Below are 18,532 nucleotides of genomic sequence, written 5' to 3' on the forward strand. Positions count from 1 at the left end.
AAAGAGCTTCAACACCGCCGTTCGTCTGTATGCACTTACAAATAATTAACTGCACTTGAAGCTTTCATAAAATTAAAATATGAATCACCCAAAACTGTATATGGCATCATCAAGAAGACAAACTATATGTTTATATGTGAAATTCTGGGGAGACGTCGGATGGCGTCGGCGTGGTAATAATGACATGTGCCATTATTCGATCTATGTACTATAACATGTAAAACGGGAACATGAAAGGATTATTCTAAAAGCAACTCATGTAAACACCTCAATCATAATATTGTCTTATTCAGAATAAGGTAAATAATTGGATTACTGATGTCCATGTAAACGTAGTCACTGTAGAAACTGGCTGCAGATTGAAACAGCTCACAGGTTTCAGTTTCATTCTCAGAAAGCCCAAAACGAACCGGCTGCATGTTTTCTTTTCGGCTTTTCTGAGCTGGTAGATATGCCAGAAACCTAAATAGGTGCAAAAAATAAATAAATAAATAAAAAAAAATTTAATCTGATGTCCTCTTTAAGAGTTTCTGTATAAAAGGGAGCAAGCCGAAGGAAGAGAGAGAGACAGAGAGTTTATGCCAAAACATGTTGCTCCAATCATGCTGCTCCTTGCTTTGTTTTACCCTTTCAACAGACAGTTTATTTTAGTACATTTGATTTGAAAGTTGCACTACAGCCATTATATATTATAGCCTTAAAAATAAATACCTTTCTTTTGTGACGGAAGTTGCTTTCATCAATAATGACAAACTCTGTCCTGCCCCCCACAAACTGTCCTGTCTTTCTCTTGTACTTTCTCAAAGCTTTTTTACAGACCATTCTTAGCTTCTTTGTCATTTTGCTCAGTGTTGCTGAGCTTCCGGCTATGCCGTCCTGGATCATATCCACCTGACGTAATCTCAGTCCTTGACAATATCTGTTAACAAGAGTGAAAATAGATTGTGTGTAAAAAGATTCACATTGGTCACTGCATTATCACAAAGATGTTTGTTTTAACATATTTGCTCTAAGGCAATGGTTATCAAACTTTTTATGCCAAGTACCACCTCAGAAAACATTTGGCTCTCCAGGTACCACCATAATGACCAACATTAAAATACAGTAGTGTAACGACATTAACAGTGAAGCCAAGAGCAAGATATGCTTCGTCATATTTTCTGCATTTAGATTTGAAAGACCTGCCTGGGTCTGTGCAACTTCTATGGCCTTTCTCTTCCCTTTTGCAAACCAATCCATATCCTACTCTACATCCGTTGGCTGTTTTATTTTTTTTTCCTTCTCTTTTCTTTTTCTGCTGATGGCCCATTACAACAATACACCCAGATAGCATCATATTTTCGGCCCAGATACGGCCCACATCTGGCACATGTGGAATGATGATCTGGCCCACATGTAGCGTGGAATGATGGCACTTAGGTGGACCGCTCCTGTTTGCCAGATCTGGGCCACAAGCAGGCCATAGCAATGCCACATGTCAGCCAAGAGCAAAGAAATAAACCTGAGCCACAAAATCTTCATATATTATTTATAGAGTCCTCTCAGCTTGTCTAAGCTTGTTAAAAAGCAAAATCACTGAAGGAAAGAAGAGAACAGAAAAAAGAGACAAACAGAAACTCAAGAACTACAACTGACTTCAGCCACAGCCTTACATGAAATCTCTGAAGATCTCTACAGACAACTACACAAACAGCATCACCAGCTTCACTTATTACTAACCAGACTGACTTTATTTCTGTTAAAGGTCTACAGAAGTTCTTATTGAGAATTAACAGAGGTTTAAATCTAACGTTTGTTTCATTTGAAGTCTGATTGCTGATATTTGTGTGTGTCAGTGCTGTTCCCTTTTTTTATATATATTCAAACTGACGTTGCAATTCACATTGTAATAACACAGGGTTTGTAACGTGATAGCATTATATTACACAGCTTCAGGATTCAAATAATTTCAGTGAATCAGGCCATTACGTGACAATTGTGAAACCATCAACAACAAACTCTCATGTATTGCAAATGTGTCAAACACACTGTCACAGCAGCCAATGAAAAACAACAATTAATAGTAAGAGTTAAGATCCAAGCTAATGGAAACACCAGTCACCATTATGGTGACTTCAAATGAAACAAACGTTAGATTTAAACCTCTGTTAATTCTCAATAAGAACTTCTGTAGACCTTTAACAGAAATAAAGTCAGTCTGGTTAGTAATAAGTGAAGCTGGTGATGCTGTTTGTGTAGTTGTCTGTAGAGATCTTCAGAGATTTCATGTAAGGCTGTGGCTGAAGTCAGTTGTAGTTCTTGAGTTTCTGTTTGTCTCTTTTTTCTGTTCTCTTCTTTCCTTCAGTGATTTTGCTTTTTAACAAGCTGAGAGGACTCTATAAATAATATATGAAGATTTTGTGGCTCAGGTTTATTTCTTTGCTCTTGGCTGACATGTGGCATTGCTATGGCCTGCTTTTGGTCCAGATCTGGCAAACAGGAGCGGTCCACCTAAGTGCCATCATTCCACGCTACATGTGGGCCAGATCATCATTCCACATGTGCCAGTGAGGTGCATTTCTGTAATTCATACCGGTAAATAAAAGTCATCCAGCTGTGTAAGGTGGTCCTGCTCTTTTCGAATATCGATCCAGCTCTGCAGTTCTTTGTAAATTTCCTAGTATGTGATCTTCTGCGGCATACCCTAAATCACCACATTCAGCATTAGTATAGGAGTTTATAAAATTATTTTAATGAATTATGTTAGTTTTCTTACCACTGATATCCATCCCGTGTATGTGTCTTTTGTAGATTCATCGATTCCTTACAGAGGTTACGTCATTCTTGACTTAATTAGATTATGTTTTTGTAAAAATCGATCATTTTTTCGTCCCTTTTCTATCCCTGTGATTACAGAGGAGAGAATTTTCTTCAAGTCCCATAATTGCAGGCAATTGTTACCATCTACTATCAACTCGAAAATGCACGGATTTCACAGACGTTGGTATAGCGCCTTTTCACGGTCATGACTCCGGAAGTACTGCCTAAATTATTTATTTTAAAGTTTTCTTTTCTTTTCTTTCTTTTTCTTTCTTTTCAGTTTTCAGGAAATATTTAAATTTAAAATAAAATAAAAGCAGATTCTATGTTAATGTTTATGTCCTTATTTTTCAATATGTAAACATTTACTGATTTATTAAAATTCACTTACACACTTAAAAATAGTAATTTGTATTTTGTATCCAAGTTAAACATTTACTTCCTCATATTTTAATCAAGTTGTTTTACTATTATCCTGGTTCATAGAATCGGATCCGACTCAAATGATCAAATGAATCAAATAAAATCTAAACGTTACAAGATGACACTGGTTCCATTTAAAGGAGAAAATATTAAAATAAAGAACATAATTAAAGTTTTGGAAGACTTAAAACCGAGTGGAATAATGCCTACGGTCAACTACATATCGTATTGGGACAATACACTCGAAGAATCGTTTCCAGCAGTAGAATTCACGTGCAGAGATGGATGTTTCTGCAACGTTGCGTTGACGCGTCGCCATATTGGAGTTAGCGAATGCGATAGTTCACAATCAGAAGACAGCATGGCGGCAGAGGGAGAGCGCAAAACTGTTCGCAAGAGAAATGCACCTCATCGGCTAATTGAGGATGACAAGGAAGAAGCCGGTAATGTATTGTGTCATTCATGTTTTTGTTTTTTTATGTTAGTATCGTGTCCAGTGTTCACGACTGTGGCCCTCGAAATCCACTTTACTGCAGAGTTTAGCTCAAACTTTGGTCAGTCTCACCATATCTTTCTAGCAATCCTGGGGACCTTGATTAGCTTGTTCAGGTGTGTTTAATTAAGGCTGAAAGTGGATTTCAAGGGCCAGAGTTGAGATTGAGTTGAATAATCTTTTGGTTATAAGCAGTGTTGACAATTTGTTTGCAAGCAAACAAGCTAGCTAGCTAACGTTATGTAAAGTAAGTTCAAGGCCAAACATTATCAAACACTTCATTTTCCTTTCTCGTCAGGTATCTTAACTGAATCCTGGTGGATTTTATTTTATTTTATTTGTTTAACGTTATTTGCGTAGAGATGCATAAAGGTTGGCACCAGACACTTTTTAATGTTAATGGCTAATTGTGTTTTTTTCCCCCCTCTTAATTAAAAAAAGCTTAATCTTGTTAAATAGACACACACACACACATTTTTGCGATTTTCACATATAATGTTTAAACATATTTATAGCCTAATTTTAGATTTAGATTATAATAACAGGCTATCAGATTTAAAAAAAAAAAAATCACCCTTACTCCCAAAAGACATGAAAGTGAGTTGCTGTTAAACTCGGAAACAATTTAAGTAAACTTTATAGTTTTTAAACAATGTGTGTTTCATGTGTCTAACACCATTCTAAATTATGTTTGATAGATTACTTGTTTCTTTTATATTCCAGCACAAGCGCCAACCCAACAGATGACCATCAATAAACTCAAAGAAGAAAACTCTTTTTTGAAGTCTAAAGTTAAGTTCCTAGAAGAAAAATGCAAAGATGTGGAAAATGAGAGAGATTTTCTTCGGAGCAGTTTAACCAATGGTGAGAACTGTTTCAGATTGTTTGTTATTTGTCCACATTATTATTATTTATTTTTTAAAATGTATTATTATTATTACTACTACTACTATGACCATTTTTGGCAAACATTTGATTAAAAAAAAAATACTATGTTAATGTAAAAGAAAAAACTCTGTATAAACTCTAATTCTCTTATCATTTCACCTTATTGCCATTTTGTTCCAAACTTTTTTGATTTCCATCTGTGGAAAGCTCGTTTGAAATAATGCCTATTGTAAAAAGCACTGCACCATGGGTTTTCAGACTGTTCACTTAAGCCTCCCCAGCAATGCACATTTTAGATGTCTCCCTTATTTAACATAGTTAAATGAACTCATCTGCTGGCTGTGTCCAATAAGGGTGACATTCAAAATTTTGAGGAGACTTCAGGAATAGTTTGACTGGACAACACTAATAAAAATGACTACAAATGATTCTTAATTTTTTACAGCCCTGTCAACTAAAGAAGCAAAAGAGTCAAAGAGGTCTATTGTCATCACAGATTCTTCTGATGAGGACCATGTGAGCAGAAAAGAAAAAGTACAGAAAGGGAAGGAAGAAGACCAAGAGAGACAACTCACCTTCTAGTTCCTCCCAGTCCTCATCTTCCTCCGAGGCTTACTCCTCTTCATCACCCCACAAGACCAAAAAGAACAAGGGGAAAAAAACCACAGAAAAGTTCAAAAAGCAAAAGAGGTATGTTCGGTGGCCTTTCAGCATTATTTATATTAGTTTTTTTTGTGCTTAATTCTCTTCCATTCCAAAAATGTAAGTTTGGTAAACTCTTGTCCTGCAAATGTTGATAACATGTTGATAAAATGTTGATATGTGACCAATAGGTCATTGGCTCAATACAAAAATTTTTATGGTGTAACGCAAGTAAATTAACAGTATATTTTAATAATTTGTATGGTACTATATTGTACTTTTACATATTATTTATTATACACAGAAGCCCTAAAATATGCATGGGTGGCTATGGCTTTACACTCAGTCACTTCTGAATTCAGGAAGTCTGCCTTTACTGAAAAAAGAAATTCCTATATTTATAAATGTATTCACTGATATATTATCTTCTGTACTGTATGATATGCCACTCTCATGTAGAGTCTGCCTATATGCTTTCAGAATAACTACAAAATAATGATATTTGGAGAAACTTGTTAAGATTAATGGATTTTAGTGTTATAAGAAGACATTGTTTTTATTAATAATGTACTATAATCTAGCAAAATGTTGTTCTTTGTCAGTATTTTTACCAGAGCAAGTAATAGGAAGATACAAAAAGGTCCTGAGGTACCTGTCAAAAGGAGCAACCAAAACAGAGGCTTACCTCAAGTGTGGCGTGGACAGGAAAACGATTGTGGACTCATGTGCCATTGCTGAATTGGAGGCCTGTGACATCACAGCTTACAACAAATTGCGTGCTACATTTCAAAAAGGGCAGAAGCTGTCCGACTTTGCAGAACGTTGCCGACAGTTGTGCACACTGCAACCAGTGTGCACTGCCATAGAGGAAAAAAAGAGAAATGGAGAGCTAATAGACATTACACAAAAAAGTAAATAACATGTTTACCAGTGGCTGTATGTTCTTACCTGTGTAGGATATGTTCTTAGTTTATCCTATATATATATATATATATATAGCCATCATGTTTAGCTTAGTTTTTCATCACAGTTTCTTGAATGTATTGAATGTTGTTTCATTCTGAAATGCAGAATGTGGCTGAAATGCAGAATGTTTAATCACTGTGCCAAATTTATTTTAAGAATTTAATTTTAGTTTAATTTTAAAATTTAGTTTAATTCAGAAATATTTTTCACAGTGCTTTATTCTTGCATTGTGCAGTTATTTCTTCTATTTAAATGTTTCAGTGCTTATAATAAAAAATGTTAGACCCAATCACTGTAGTTCTTTTATGTTGTATATAGTTCTTGCAGTGTGGCATATTAGTGAGGGTTAACATGTTTTCACTTTAAAATAATGGTCCAGATCACTAGTAGTTCCTGCAGACTGACAAGGTAACGCTTGAGTCATTAGTGAGGGGTTAACATGTTTTCACTTTAAAATAATGGTCCAGATCACTAGTAGTTCCTGCGGACTGACAAGGTAACGCTTGAGTCATTAGTGAGGGGTTAACATGTTTTTCACTTTAAAATAATGGTCCAGATCACTAGTAGTTCCTGCAGACTGACAAGGTAACGCTTGAGTCATTAGTGAGGGGTTAACATGTTTTCACTTTAAAATAATGGTCCAGATCACTAGTAGTTCCTGCGGACTGACAAGGTAACGCTCGAGTTATTAGTGAGGGGTTAACATGTTGTTCACAAGTAATTTACAATAAACTTATTTAACATATTTCATATCTGACACATAGCCTACTGTACATCCGTACATTTCTGTGAAGCACTAGTGATATTCTACCAGACATTTTGACAAGAGAACATCGTTATTTGATGTTAATTTGTGTTTGATCAATAATTAATTGAACTGAATGGAGCTCATAATAGTGAACTAATCCAATCGTGAACATCATTTCCTTATTTGTACATGTAATAATAATAATAATTAAATTAAATATTCATAAATTAGTTTCCACAAAGAACCTAATTGTTCATTTTATAGACTTTACTGTTGTGATTAGTAATTAATTGGTTATTCTTTATTAATTGGTCATAGTTCGTAAGTAGTTCTCAATGACGATATTTTTCTTTAGTAATTATCAAATAACTAATAAGGAACTACCTCTGTCCTAAATTACCTATTACTTATTGCTTAGTTAATCTTGCTTCTATATTAGTTAAGTGCATTAAGTTAATGTAGAACTACTTATTACTTCCTGCATAGTTACTTGTCAACAACGGACTATTATTCTAAAGTGTTACCGCATTTACTGTCGGAGAGCATTTCACTGGGAATCTGACTTGGGGGGTTTGTCAGTCTCTCCACAGTAGCAAAAAGAGTGCGAGAGTTGTTTAAGTTACTGTTTATAAGGTTTGAGAAGTAGGTCTGTCTAGCTGTGGCTAGTTCCACATTGAAAGCATGAAGGCTGTCTTTATAGATGCTATAGTGAATTTCAAGTTTTGTCTTCCGCCACATCCGCTCAGCTTTTCTGCATTGTCTTTTCATACTCTGAGCTGCTGTTGATTTTCTCCATGGTGATTTTTGTCTGCCATTCTTCTTGCAGACCCTTGTCGGAGCAATATCATCAATAACATTCTTAACTTTTGAGTTAAAAGAATCCAGGAGATCAACAGAGTCTGCAGAAATGCTTGGTGTTAAAGATATAGCCTTCATAAATAGCGCACTAGTTTTCTCATTAATGCATCTCTTTCTGACAGAGACAGATCTAGATTCAGTGTTAACAGAGATCAATATATCAAAGAAAATACAGAAGTGATCAGATAGTGCTACATCCTTAACAACAATGGATGAAATTTTTAGACCTTTACTGATGAGTAAATCTAGAGTGTGTCCACGATTGTGTGTGGGTTCATGCACATGCTGGATCAGATCAAAAGTGTTTAAAACAGTAATAATTTCTTTTGCAGTTTTGATTTCTGCATTATCTATGTGAATATTAAAATCCCTGCAATAGTAAAACAGTCAAACTCTGAGGAAATCATTGATAACAGTTCTGTGAACTCTTCATCAAAGGCTGGAGAGTATTTTGGAGGCCTGTAAATAATGATAAACAGAATGCGTGGAGCACCTTTCAGCACAATACCTAGATATTCAAAGACAAATACTGACCAAATGACACTTGCTTGCATTGATAAACATCTTTAAATAGAGCAGCTACACCTCCACCTCTCCTAACAGTCCTGCAGACACTTGTAAAGTTAAAGTTAGGAGGGCTGTTTCATTGAGGACTGTTGCACTGCAGCTGTCTTCAAGCCATGTTTCATTTAGAAACATAAAATCCAGGTTGTTTGTGGTTATAAAATCATTGATCAGAAATGATTTATTTTTAGTGAGCGAATGTTTAAAAATGCTAACTTGATGGAATTACATTTTGTCTCTACAGCAATCTTAGATTGACGCATTACAGGCCGCAGATTAGATGGGTCAGCCGACGGCTTGAGAAGGCCTTAGACTTTCTATCACGTGATAAAACAGAAATATAAAAGCTACAGGCACACTGGGTTCCCGCTTGTTCTGTGAACATTTGTGAGTGTTGCTGCTAATATAGCGGGACCCGACACATATCACTGAGAGCTGTTATCAGTTGTTTTGGTTCACCTACAGCCGATGGAGGAGGGTTTTGGCCCTGGTGTTGTGGCAGCGGACGGAGTGCTCTCACAGGAGGAGGAGGAGAGCTGGGCATGAAGTCTTTGGTGGTTGTGGGGCCCGCCGTTTTTAGTTAATATCTGGGGGCTTGCAGCGAGCAGTGGGAGAGTTTGGTCCCAGCATACACCAGTTCCTCCATTTTCTGTGAGAAGCTTAGAAGTGGAGATTCTGGAGAGAGGATAGTGTGTCTGGCGGGGCTCTGGCTCTGGTGTTTCAGTGGCTGTGATATGTTGTCCTGGCTTCCTGGCTGTTTTCCAGATAGTTGTCCTTGGGTGCTGAGTCTTGGAGCTGATGTAGTACGTCACAGTCTGTTTGTGATGAGCTGTGTGGGCAGGGCTCAGCCGGGATAGTCTCTGTGAGGAAAGTTTGTTTTGGCTGCGTGGTGTTATCAGTGTCCTTGTGGGATGTGTCAACCATAAGATGACTCTGAGGCTGACATGAAGTCCTGTGGTCACTCATATTCTGTCCAGGTGTGTGTGTGCCATTGAGGCCGAGTGGATTGGCACACACCACTGAAGGATGATGGAGGGAGAAATAGATATTGTCCTTTAGCACTCTCGCACCAAGTTTGTTTGGGTGGAAGCCGTCCAGTTTAAACAGTTGTCTATGGCCCCAGAAAATATTGAAGTTGTCGATGAAGTTGACTCCTTTTGTACTGCAGGTTATTTGTAGCCATGTATTCAGCCCAAGCAGCCGTGAAAACATGTTAGTTCCCCTTGCTGGGAGTGGTCCACTGATGAACGACTGAACTTCAAGTCTTTGAATTGTTTCAAAGAGTTCACTGAAATCCTTCTTAAGCAGTTCTGACTGCTCTTTGCGAATATCGTTCTTCCCCACATGGATGATGATTCGATTTGCAGTCTTGTGCTTCATCAGAATGTTCCGAAGTTCCTTGTTCACGTCAGAGACGGTTGCTTGAGGAAAGCAGCATGTAGTTGTAGTCCTGCTACTGATGTTTCTGATAATAGAGTCGCCCACTATCAGAGTCCTGGGCTCGGCTGCGCTCTGAGCTGAGTGCCGCTGTCTGCTCGACCTCGAGCGCCTGTTAGTAGCGATGTTAGCTGCTGGCTGATTCGATCCATGTTTTGTCACATTTGGGGATTCCTCACCCACATTCATTAATGCTTCGAATCGGTTCTCAAGATGTATAGGGGGTTGTAAAATGCCAGTGTTTACAAGTCTTGTCATAGCCGTATCTGGGGTAGAGGATGCTACCGCAGCAATACGAGATACTCGTGACAATCTGATGTCTCGAGTGCCTTTGGGTCTCGCTCCCTGTTTGTGCCATCGATTAGTCTGTCGATCAGCTTGTTCTTCTACACTTTGTATAAACTGTTGAGATTCACTAGATTCATAGGACTCACCGGCTGTATGCCGCGGGGGTCTGTGATGCCAATCTGCTGTGTGTTCCACCTGTTTTGGAGGTCCAGCAAGTAACTTTGTTTCAAGAACCGCAATCCTTTGTAGAAGTCTGTGGCAGTTCATGCAGCAAGTAGATTCCACAAGGGGCATTTTCTTTCCTGTCTGTTTGAATGTAGGCAGCTGTGTTTTCCCGTCTCCGGAATGTAAACTGCTGGCAGTGGGAGGCAAAGAGTATTCCTTTTCTAAAAACTGTGTTGTTTGAGCACTGTGCTGATATGCTGAAGTTAAAATCTTAGAGAAATCTGAGAAAAGTGCATAAATATGGAGCGAAGCGCAGAGCAATAAGCAGGAGCGTCCGAACAGTAGCGAAGCCGGAAGCAGAAGCCAACAACAATGTTGTTTCCACAATGTTGTTTCCACAAATAACACACACACACACACACACACACACACACACTTGCAGTTCCCCCTTCAATAACCCCCCAGTTGGAATGACACCATATAAATGTAAAAACTATGAGAATTTATTTGAATTTATTATTGTGTAGCATCAGAACGAGTCAGACAAAACTGAGATTCGATCAGAGCATCGAAACATGAGGAGCTGAAATTACAGGAGAACAGGACAACGTCGTAAAGATTCCTATCTCCGACTTCTGGAGCAAGCCTAACTAACAAGCCTCTTCCAGAACAGCTTGCAACATTTAAGACAAAAGAACACTTATTGATAAGTCCAACGTAGGAAGGAGATCGTCAAATTTGGGGTAAATAGTCAAGATTAATGGTCAAAGAGATGGCCATCACATGTGTTCCACAAGAGAAATCACGAGCTTCTTTAGCTTTACTTTTCCCCCACACATACAAGACAAAGACTGAGACTGAAATTCCTTTGTCCAAAGAACATGTCTTTTGGTCTCCACAGAAATGCACAGAGACTTTCTTTTTCATATGCACGTAAAATCATCCTAAAAGGACATTTCCAGGCATAACACTATATTATGTATGTAACCCACACATTAGATTGTCATGTTTTAAGCACATATTATGTATGTCTTTTTAATAACTATTGAATGACTTTAAGGTTTATTCGTGTTTGGTATGTATGAGCTTGACAATTCTAGCTTGAAACGTTTCTTCCAATTGATTCTTTGTCAAATGTATCATATTCTGGTTATAGAAATCACATCCGAAATTATACTTTGCAAGAGTGTGTAAAATTCAGACCATGTGACTGATAACATGCTGATTTATGATGGAAGGAACAACCCTAGCTAAGATAATAGCCTATCTAATTGGTCAAGACACCAGATGGGATGTGTCCAAAAGCCGAGTTTAAAACCTCAGGACAGCATCAAATCTTCCCTCTCTCGTCCTTCTCTCTTCTTCTCGCCACCGCGTTTTGACGCTGTTTTAGCGCTCTTTGAGCGTGCTCTGGCCTACAGGCCAGTTGCTACCTAACACCACGATGAGAAGAAAAACCACCTAGTCTCGTTACTCATTGTATTCTTTTACTTTAGTTTATTTTCTTTCTGTTGAGTCTCGTGTTCAAAAGTTAAGTTTGCCGCAAAGTCCAGCTCCGACTGGACCCGCTTCAAACTTCAACCAGCAACGGACTCCAAGACCATCCTCAGCCAACGCCCAACCATTGGCTTCCCAAGACATCCCTTCAAAGACTACTGAACTTCCAGCCAATCACCAACTCGGGAAAACCCCTTTCCTGCAACGACGACAGAAAGGAATCCCTGTCACCAAAGGCAACGCAAGTAAAACAACTCCAGATTCTAGCTGAACTGGTGCATTTAATATAAATTTTAGCCTCATTGAGAAACTCAACGTGAGGGTTAATTAAGTGATTGATGGTTGTTCAGGTCTATGCGATACATATTGCTATAAACTTGGGATTTCACATTTTCATTCTCTAAACTCATCCTTTCTCTCTTTCTGCAACGTGTGAATGTGTGTGTTCATGTTAGATTAGTTTATGTCTTAGGTTTATATAAATAAAGTCGTATTTATATTTAAAAGAGAAGTATCTTGTGTTTTGTGCTTACAAGTTAATATCTTAATCTGCCAATCTTGTTACTGTGCTTATTAATAGTGTTTTCACTATATTTTGGATTTTAATATCCAGTGCAGAGTTAATGTAATGCGGCTCGTTCAGTGAATCGCTGCCGACTCAGTGATCAGCCGCAAAACAGTGATTCTGTTCAAATTCCTTATAAAATCATAAATGATTCCCTTTGAGCTAAACTAAATTAAATTAAATTATATTATATTTATGTATCAAACCCTACAATTGAAAATTTGACATCAACAAATGCATAAACACTTTAGAACCTCTAAGAACTCCCAGGACCTCAGGTTTATCCTAAAAGAGGACAGAAAAAAAGGAGAGAGAGATAAAGAGGGGATACATATAGACACATAGTTAGTCAGATCTCAGTGAACTCAATGGTAAATGGTTAATTTGGAGCATATACCTTAAGAAGAATTTCTTTGTTTTAGGACCTGCTCTCTTCTTCCATGCCTTCTGTTTATAAACTTCTCAGTTTCTCCATCCAGCACACTGCAGTATTTGCAGAAAAATAAATAAATATATATTTATAAAAAATATAAATCAGAATCAGAAAGAGCTTTTATTGCCAAGTATGCTAGCATATACATGAATTTATTTTAGTGTCAAAAGCTTCCAGTTCACAGAGACAACAACGACACACAGACAATAAAAATAAGATGAGAATAAAAAGGCATTTAACTGTTCTGTAGATTGCCTGGGGAAGAAACTGTTCTTGTGCCTGGCTGTCCTGGTATTATATATATATATATATGTGTGTGTGTGTGTGTGTGTGTGTGTGTGTCAGCCTGGTATATGTGGCACAAGTTTGCCTATTTAAACATGAAGCTGGTTTTCCTAACTTAGCATAAAGACCAGGTAGGAAGAAAAAGTAATCACAAAAATATTAGAAGAAATGTAGCAGGAACATTATTACACTATTCACATAATATGTTGTGTAATTAAATAATTAAAATTCACTAACAAAGTACAAAATACATAACTTTTAAAACAGATCAGATAATGCAAGCCTGTTAAATAAATAAATAACTGCTGCATGACATATATTTAATGAACCTAAATAAAAAAATTGAGAAAATGTTTGACAGTCAGCTTAAAAAATATATACTTACAAAGCCAAAGACTGTGCTGTGCTGTGCTGTGCTGTGCTGTGGTGTGCTGTGGTGTGGTGTGCTGTGGTGTGGTGTGGAGGCTTTGGGGTGCAGCAGCTACTGACACACAAACAAAGGGGAGAAAAAGAAAAAGCCTCACTCAATATCAGATAATGTTTGAACAAACTGAACATGGCAAATCCAAGATGCAGGATGACTGCTTGACTGATCACTTACAACAATCGGATGACAATCTGAAAAAAGAAAGAAAAAAAGAATAAATATTTTCATTATTGAAAATAATTATAATTTTACTTGAATATGACTTGTATTTCTTCCCTGGTGTATACACATGCATACATGTTTTACTTTTATTGTAATTATTTGTTATTAAAAAGCAGAAATATTATTATTTTTACAATTATTATCTCATAAGGATAGGCTACATTGGCTTGTGTGAGTCTTCTGTCTCTCGCTCGCTCTACCACACACGCTGAGAGAGAGAGAGAGAGCGTTCAGTGTGCGTCAGTGTCGCGCGCTCTCACTCAGACAAATCTGTGAGACAACACTGCTTAAATGTGAAAATATTAATTGTAAAATAAATATATAGGCTACATTTTTTTTAAACTAACGTTACCTTGACCGACATGAATGTGAAACGAAAGGAGGTTTTCTCAATTCTAGCAGATCTGCGCAAATGACGTCACACAGATATAACGGCATTAACGGTAATTAACGGTGCTGAAGAGCGGGCCGTACAAAATAAAGACGGAAAGGCTCGTTTATGTGAGCAGTAGGCTTATGGTACATTTAAATGACAGGCCGTCGATTTTATACTTATGTACACAAAAAATACTTTACCTCGTGAAAGCTCTCCCGTCAGGCGATGTCCGTCAGAGTCCGGCTGTGCGCGTCACGTGACGACCGCAGCTTATATAACCTCCGGTTCTTTCGCGGGCTTTGCACGTGAGGTGTCAAATAGTCAAAGTTACATTTATATCTATTGAATGATATTTTTATTTTTTGTAATAATCTAAGATGTAGGCTACATTTAAATCATTACCTCATGTTATTTTTAATGGCAAAAAAATAAATAAATAAATAAAATAAATTACACGCACACACACACACACACACACACACGCATGTTTGTTTTTGTGAAAAGTGGGGACATCCCATAGGCGTAATGGTTTTTATACTGTACAAACTGTATGTCCTACACCAACCCTACACCTAAACCTACCCCTTACAGGAAACTTTCTGCTATTTCAGATTTTCAATACACTCCATTCTGTGTGATTTATAAGAGTTTTGAAAAGTGGGGACATGGGGTAATGTTCTGAAAAGTCACCTTCTCCTTGTAATACCTGTCATACCCTTGTCATTATACAAATCTATGTCCTGATTTGTCACAAAAATGCAGTAGCCCCTCACTGCAGAACAAAGGTGCATGCATACACACACACACACACACACATACATACATAAGTGTTACAGTTATTAATAATAAAGTTTCACTCACTGATTTCAGAAGATGGCAGCAGAGAATCACTTATTGGCTCATTCTACCCACTAGCCTAAGTTTTGCTGTGGTACTTTTATTTGGACATAATAAAATCACTATTATAACATCTGAAATCATATTTTGTAAAAGTTTACCACTTCTTACTGAGGTATCAGTTTTTGCAATCACACACAGTCAGAAAATGTCAATTTAAGGGAACATTTTTAAATTATAACCAAAGTCCATTTGAGGTCAGCCTAAAAATTAATAGAAATATTAATTAAAATAATAATAAAATTGAATAAATAACTTTGACAGGCAAAAGGTTTACAACTCTAAAGTATTTTGTTTAAAAATATACATTTTTGTAATTTTATAATTCAGCCTAATTGATTGATTGTGTGTGTACATGTTTAATTTTTTTTTAATTTTTAATTGTGGGGACCAAATATTCAGATAAGGAGTAAATAAGGAGTAAAACCTGAATTTTTTACATTTTAAGACTGAGACTTCTGGCCCACAGTCGGGCTGAATGTGGCTAATGTTCCGTTTCTCAACCAGAATCGGGCCAGATCCACAGATCCAAAACCAAGCCAAATCTGGCAACCATTACTGGGCTAGGCTGGACCTGGCTCAATTCTGGCAAGCCGCTGCCAGCACACAGCCGAGTGAGCCGACACTTAGCCGCATTCAGCCTGATTCCGCTGGCTACCTGGGATGCTGTTGACCAGCATCACCAGCAAGACCAGTAGACCAACATCACCAGCAAGACCAGTAGACCAGCATCACCAGCAAGACCATGCTGCACTGTAAAACCTAACAGTTAGGGTAACTCAAACCGATTGAGTAAACCGATTGCCTTAAAAACCTGACAAGTTAGGTTAACTCAAACCGTTTGAGGAAACTTATTGTCTTAAAATATTTAAGTTTTTTAAAACTAATAGTTATGAGTACTCTGAACTTATTTCAGTTGAGTTCACTAAATAAGATATATGCCCAACAAGTCACGCTAACTCAAACCGTTTGAGTAAACCAATTGCCTTAAAAACCCAAGTTAGGATAACTCAAACCATTTGATGAAACTTATTGTCTTAAAACTTTTAAGTTTTTAAATCTAACAATTATGAGTGCTCTGAACTTATTTCAGTTGAGTTCACTAAAATAAGATATTGCAGTTAAGTAATTAAGTGATTAATTAAGTGCTGATTGAGCATTAGTAATGAACACCTGCTGTTAACAAACAGAATCACTGACAGAAAGAGAAACACAAGAACTACAACTGACTCTAGACACATGCTTAGATGAAATCAACTATTGTTCTGGCTGTTGTAACTAGATGTAGATGATTGTCATTATAAATATATAACAACCAACTACTGACCACTTCCTCTGGGCTTTTGAGTCGTAACAAATATGTTTGAAAAACACATGGTTACAACAGCCAGAGAAAAAAAAAAAACTACCAACACAGAAGTCAAGGCTCAAGAGCCCAACTAAAGCAGACACTGCTCTCTAACATGGTTACTTCAAATGAAACAATAAATCAACATCTAAACCTTAGTTAATTCTCAATAAGATCTTCTGTAGATGTCTGACAGAAATAAAGTCAGTCTGGTTATTAATAAGTGGAGCTGGTGATGCTGTTTGTGGGGTTGTTTAATCAGATCTTGAGATTTAATGTATTTTATTTCAGTTGATTTCATCTAAGCATGTGTCTAAAGTCAGTTGTTGTTCTTGAGTTTCTCTTTCTGTCAGTGATTCTGTTTGTTAACAGCAGGTGTTCATCACTAATGCTCAATCAGCACTTAATTAATCACTTAATTACTTAACTGCAATGTATATCTTATTTTAGTGAACTCAACTGAAATAAGTTCAGAGTACTCATCACTATTAGTTTAAAAAAACTTAAATGTTTTAAGGCAATCAGTTTCCTCAAACTTTTGAGTTACCCTAACTTGTTGGGTTTTACAGTGTGGTTGACCAGCATCACCAGCAAGACCAGTAGACCAGCATCACCAGCAAGACCATGCTGGTAGGTCCACCAGCTAAACCAGCACCAAACCAGCATATACCAGCATATACCAGCATAGACCAGCATAAACCAGCATGGGAATTATGCTGGTCTATGCTGGTTTTTCCAGTAGGGGGATAATTAAACAGAAGTTTACGTTGCAGGATTACAACCGTAAAAAACTGAACGGACAATTTTCTTTAGCGGAAGCAATGAAATCGTATTTAAATCAATAAAATAAACTCAATATTTTGTGTCAAATGATTGATTTATTTTGGTAAGTAGCCATGTAATAGGATAATGTAGAGAGATGCGGTTGTTATAGTGATTACAACCCCGAGAGGGTTTTATATCAGACAAATGGAAACACCAAAGCAATGTCACAAAAAGTTAAAATAGGGCATAAGGCAGTCATGACAATACCCCAGCAACATACTTGACTAATACACTTTTGCATACATATTTCATCGAATTATATAGGCTACTTGTTCATGAGGTTGCCAATAATTTTATCCTTTTATTACTCAACGACTCCAGAGGAAGTAGTAGCTAATTGAGAAATGTAAAAGTATTAAGAACCCTAAGGTGGGAAAAAAAATAAAACAATAAAATGTAATACAGCACATATCCATGATGTTAACTATGTTTCATCTCAGGTAAAATGATAAGGAGTTTATTCTGTAATATCTGTGTAGTATTTTATTTACAATTTATTAAGATTCTGTTGCACTTTACTTCACTGTATATTGTAATATTACCCTTTAACGGCGCCTTATATATTTCTTATTAGGCTAGTTAAGATGATATCACTCGTCAGCTCTAGTGGTGCAGATGGTAAAACGTGTGATTTTTCACTTTTTGACGCGATCGACGCAGGTCGAATCCGCCGTAGGCACTGGGTCTGTGAACACGACACCCGGCACTCCTGTCTGTATTGTGCAGAAAATGCACTCCAGTTCACGACACCTAATTTACATAAAATAACAAACAATATTCAATCATTTTGAGGAAAGGCAAAAGAGCCATACAAGGAAAATATTTTAAATGTATTTTTAAATATTATAGGATGGTGTTAGAAAAAGAGTGTTGTTTGCTTTGTCTGTAAAGTACCTAAGAGATTTAATTTATAATCATCATTAACCAACTAAATTAAAAAAGTTTGTCAAGTCAAAATTTAGGTTGGCTTGGCTTGAGAAAGCATAGCCTGAAACAATTTGAAAGTTTTACAGTTGAGGGCAATACAGTCTATCAGGAAAAAAAACAACAAAAAAAACAGATAGTTGAGATGAGACAGACAGAAAGATGAGAAGAGAGACAGACACTCAAATACTTTTTACAGTATTCACTACATGTTAAGGAGTTAAAGAACTATCTGTCTAGACATATGAAGTGGGCCTCTTCTCTGAATTTCGTCTCACTGATAATGTCCCTAAAAAGTCATATGAACATGAAGGTAAATTTAAGAGGTAACACTTTACAATAAGGTGTCATTGGTTAACACTAGTTAATGTATTAATTAACATGAACTAACAATGAACAATCAATTTGTTACAGTATCTATTAATTTTTGATAATGTTAATGCAAAAGATGACAAATATGAG

At 36.9% G+C, this 18,532-nt stretch overlaps 2 long non-coding RNA genes across 3 annotated transcripts; both read right to left on the bottom strand.

Moving 5' to 3' along the window:
- Positions 1-288: 288 nt before the first annotated feature.
- LOC131535031 (uncharacterized) lies at positions 289-6,374 on the bottom strand. Its single transcript, XR_009269492.1, has 3 exons — positions 5,179-6,374; positions 712-919; positions 289-462 (listed from the first exon to the last, which is right to left on the bottom strand). It is a non-coding gene; the product is annotated as an uncharacterized LOC131535031 (long non-coding RNA).
- A 4,462-nt stretch (positions 6,375-10,836) lies between these two features.
- On the bottom strand, positions 10,837-14,413 carry LOC131535032 (uncharacterized). 2 transcript variants are annotated; one of them, XR_009269493.1, is made up of 6 exons: positions 14,277-14,413; positions 13,653-13,669; positions 13,437-13,532; positions 12,731-12,816; positions 12,588-12,618; positions 10,837-11,967 (listed from the first exon to the last, which is right to left on the bottom strand). It is a non-coding gene; the product is annotated as an uncharacterized LOC131535032 (long non-coding RNA). The 2 variants fall into 2 exon arrangements; XR_009269494.1 differs by having other exon boundaries at positions 13,437-13,535.
- Between the last annotated feature and the right edge of the window lie 4,119 nt (positions 14,414-18,532).

This window comes from Onychostoma macrolepis, unplaced genomic scaffold (genome assembly GCF_012432095.1).
Source record: "Onychostoma macrolepis isolate SWU-2019 unplaced genomic scaffold, ASM1243209v1 Scaffold11, whole genome shotgun sequence".
Taxonomy (NCBI): Eukaryota; Metazoa; Chordata; class Actinopteri; order Cypriniformes; family Cyprinidae; genus Onychostoma; species Onychostoma macrolepis.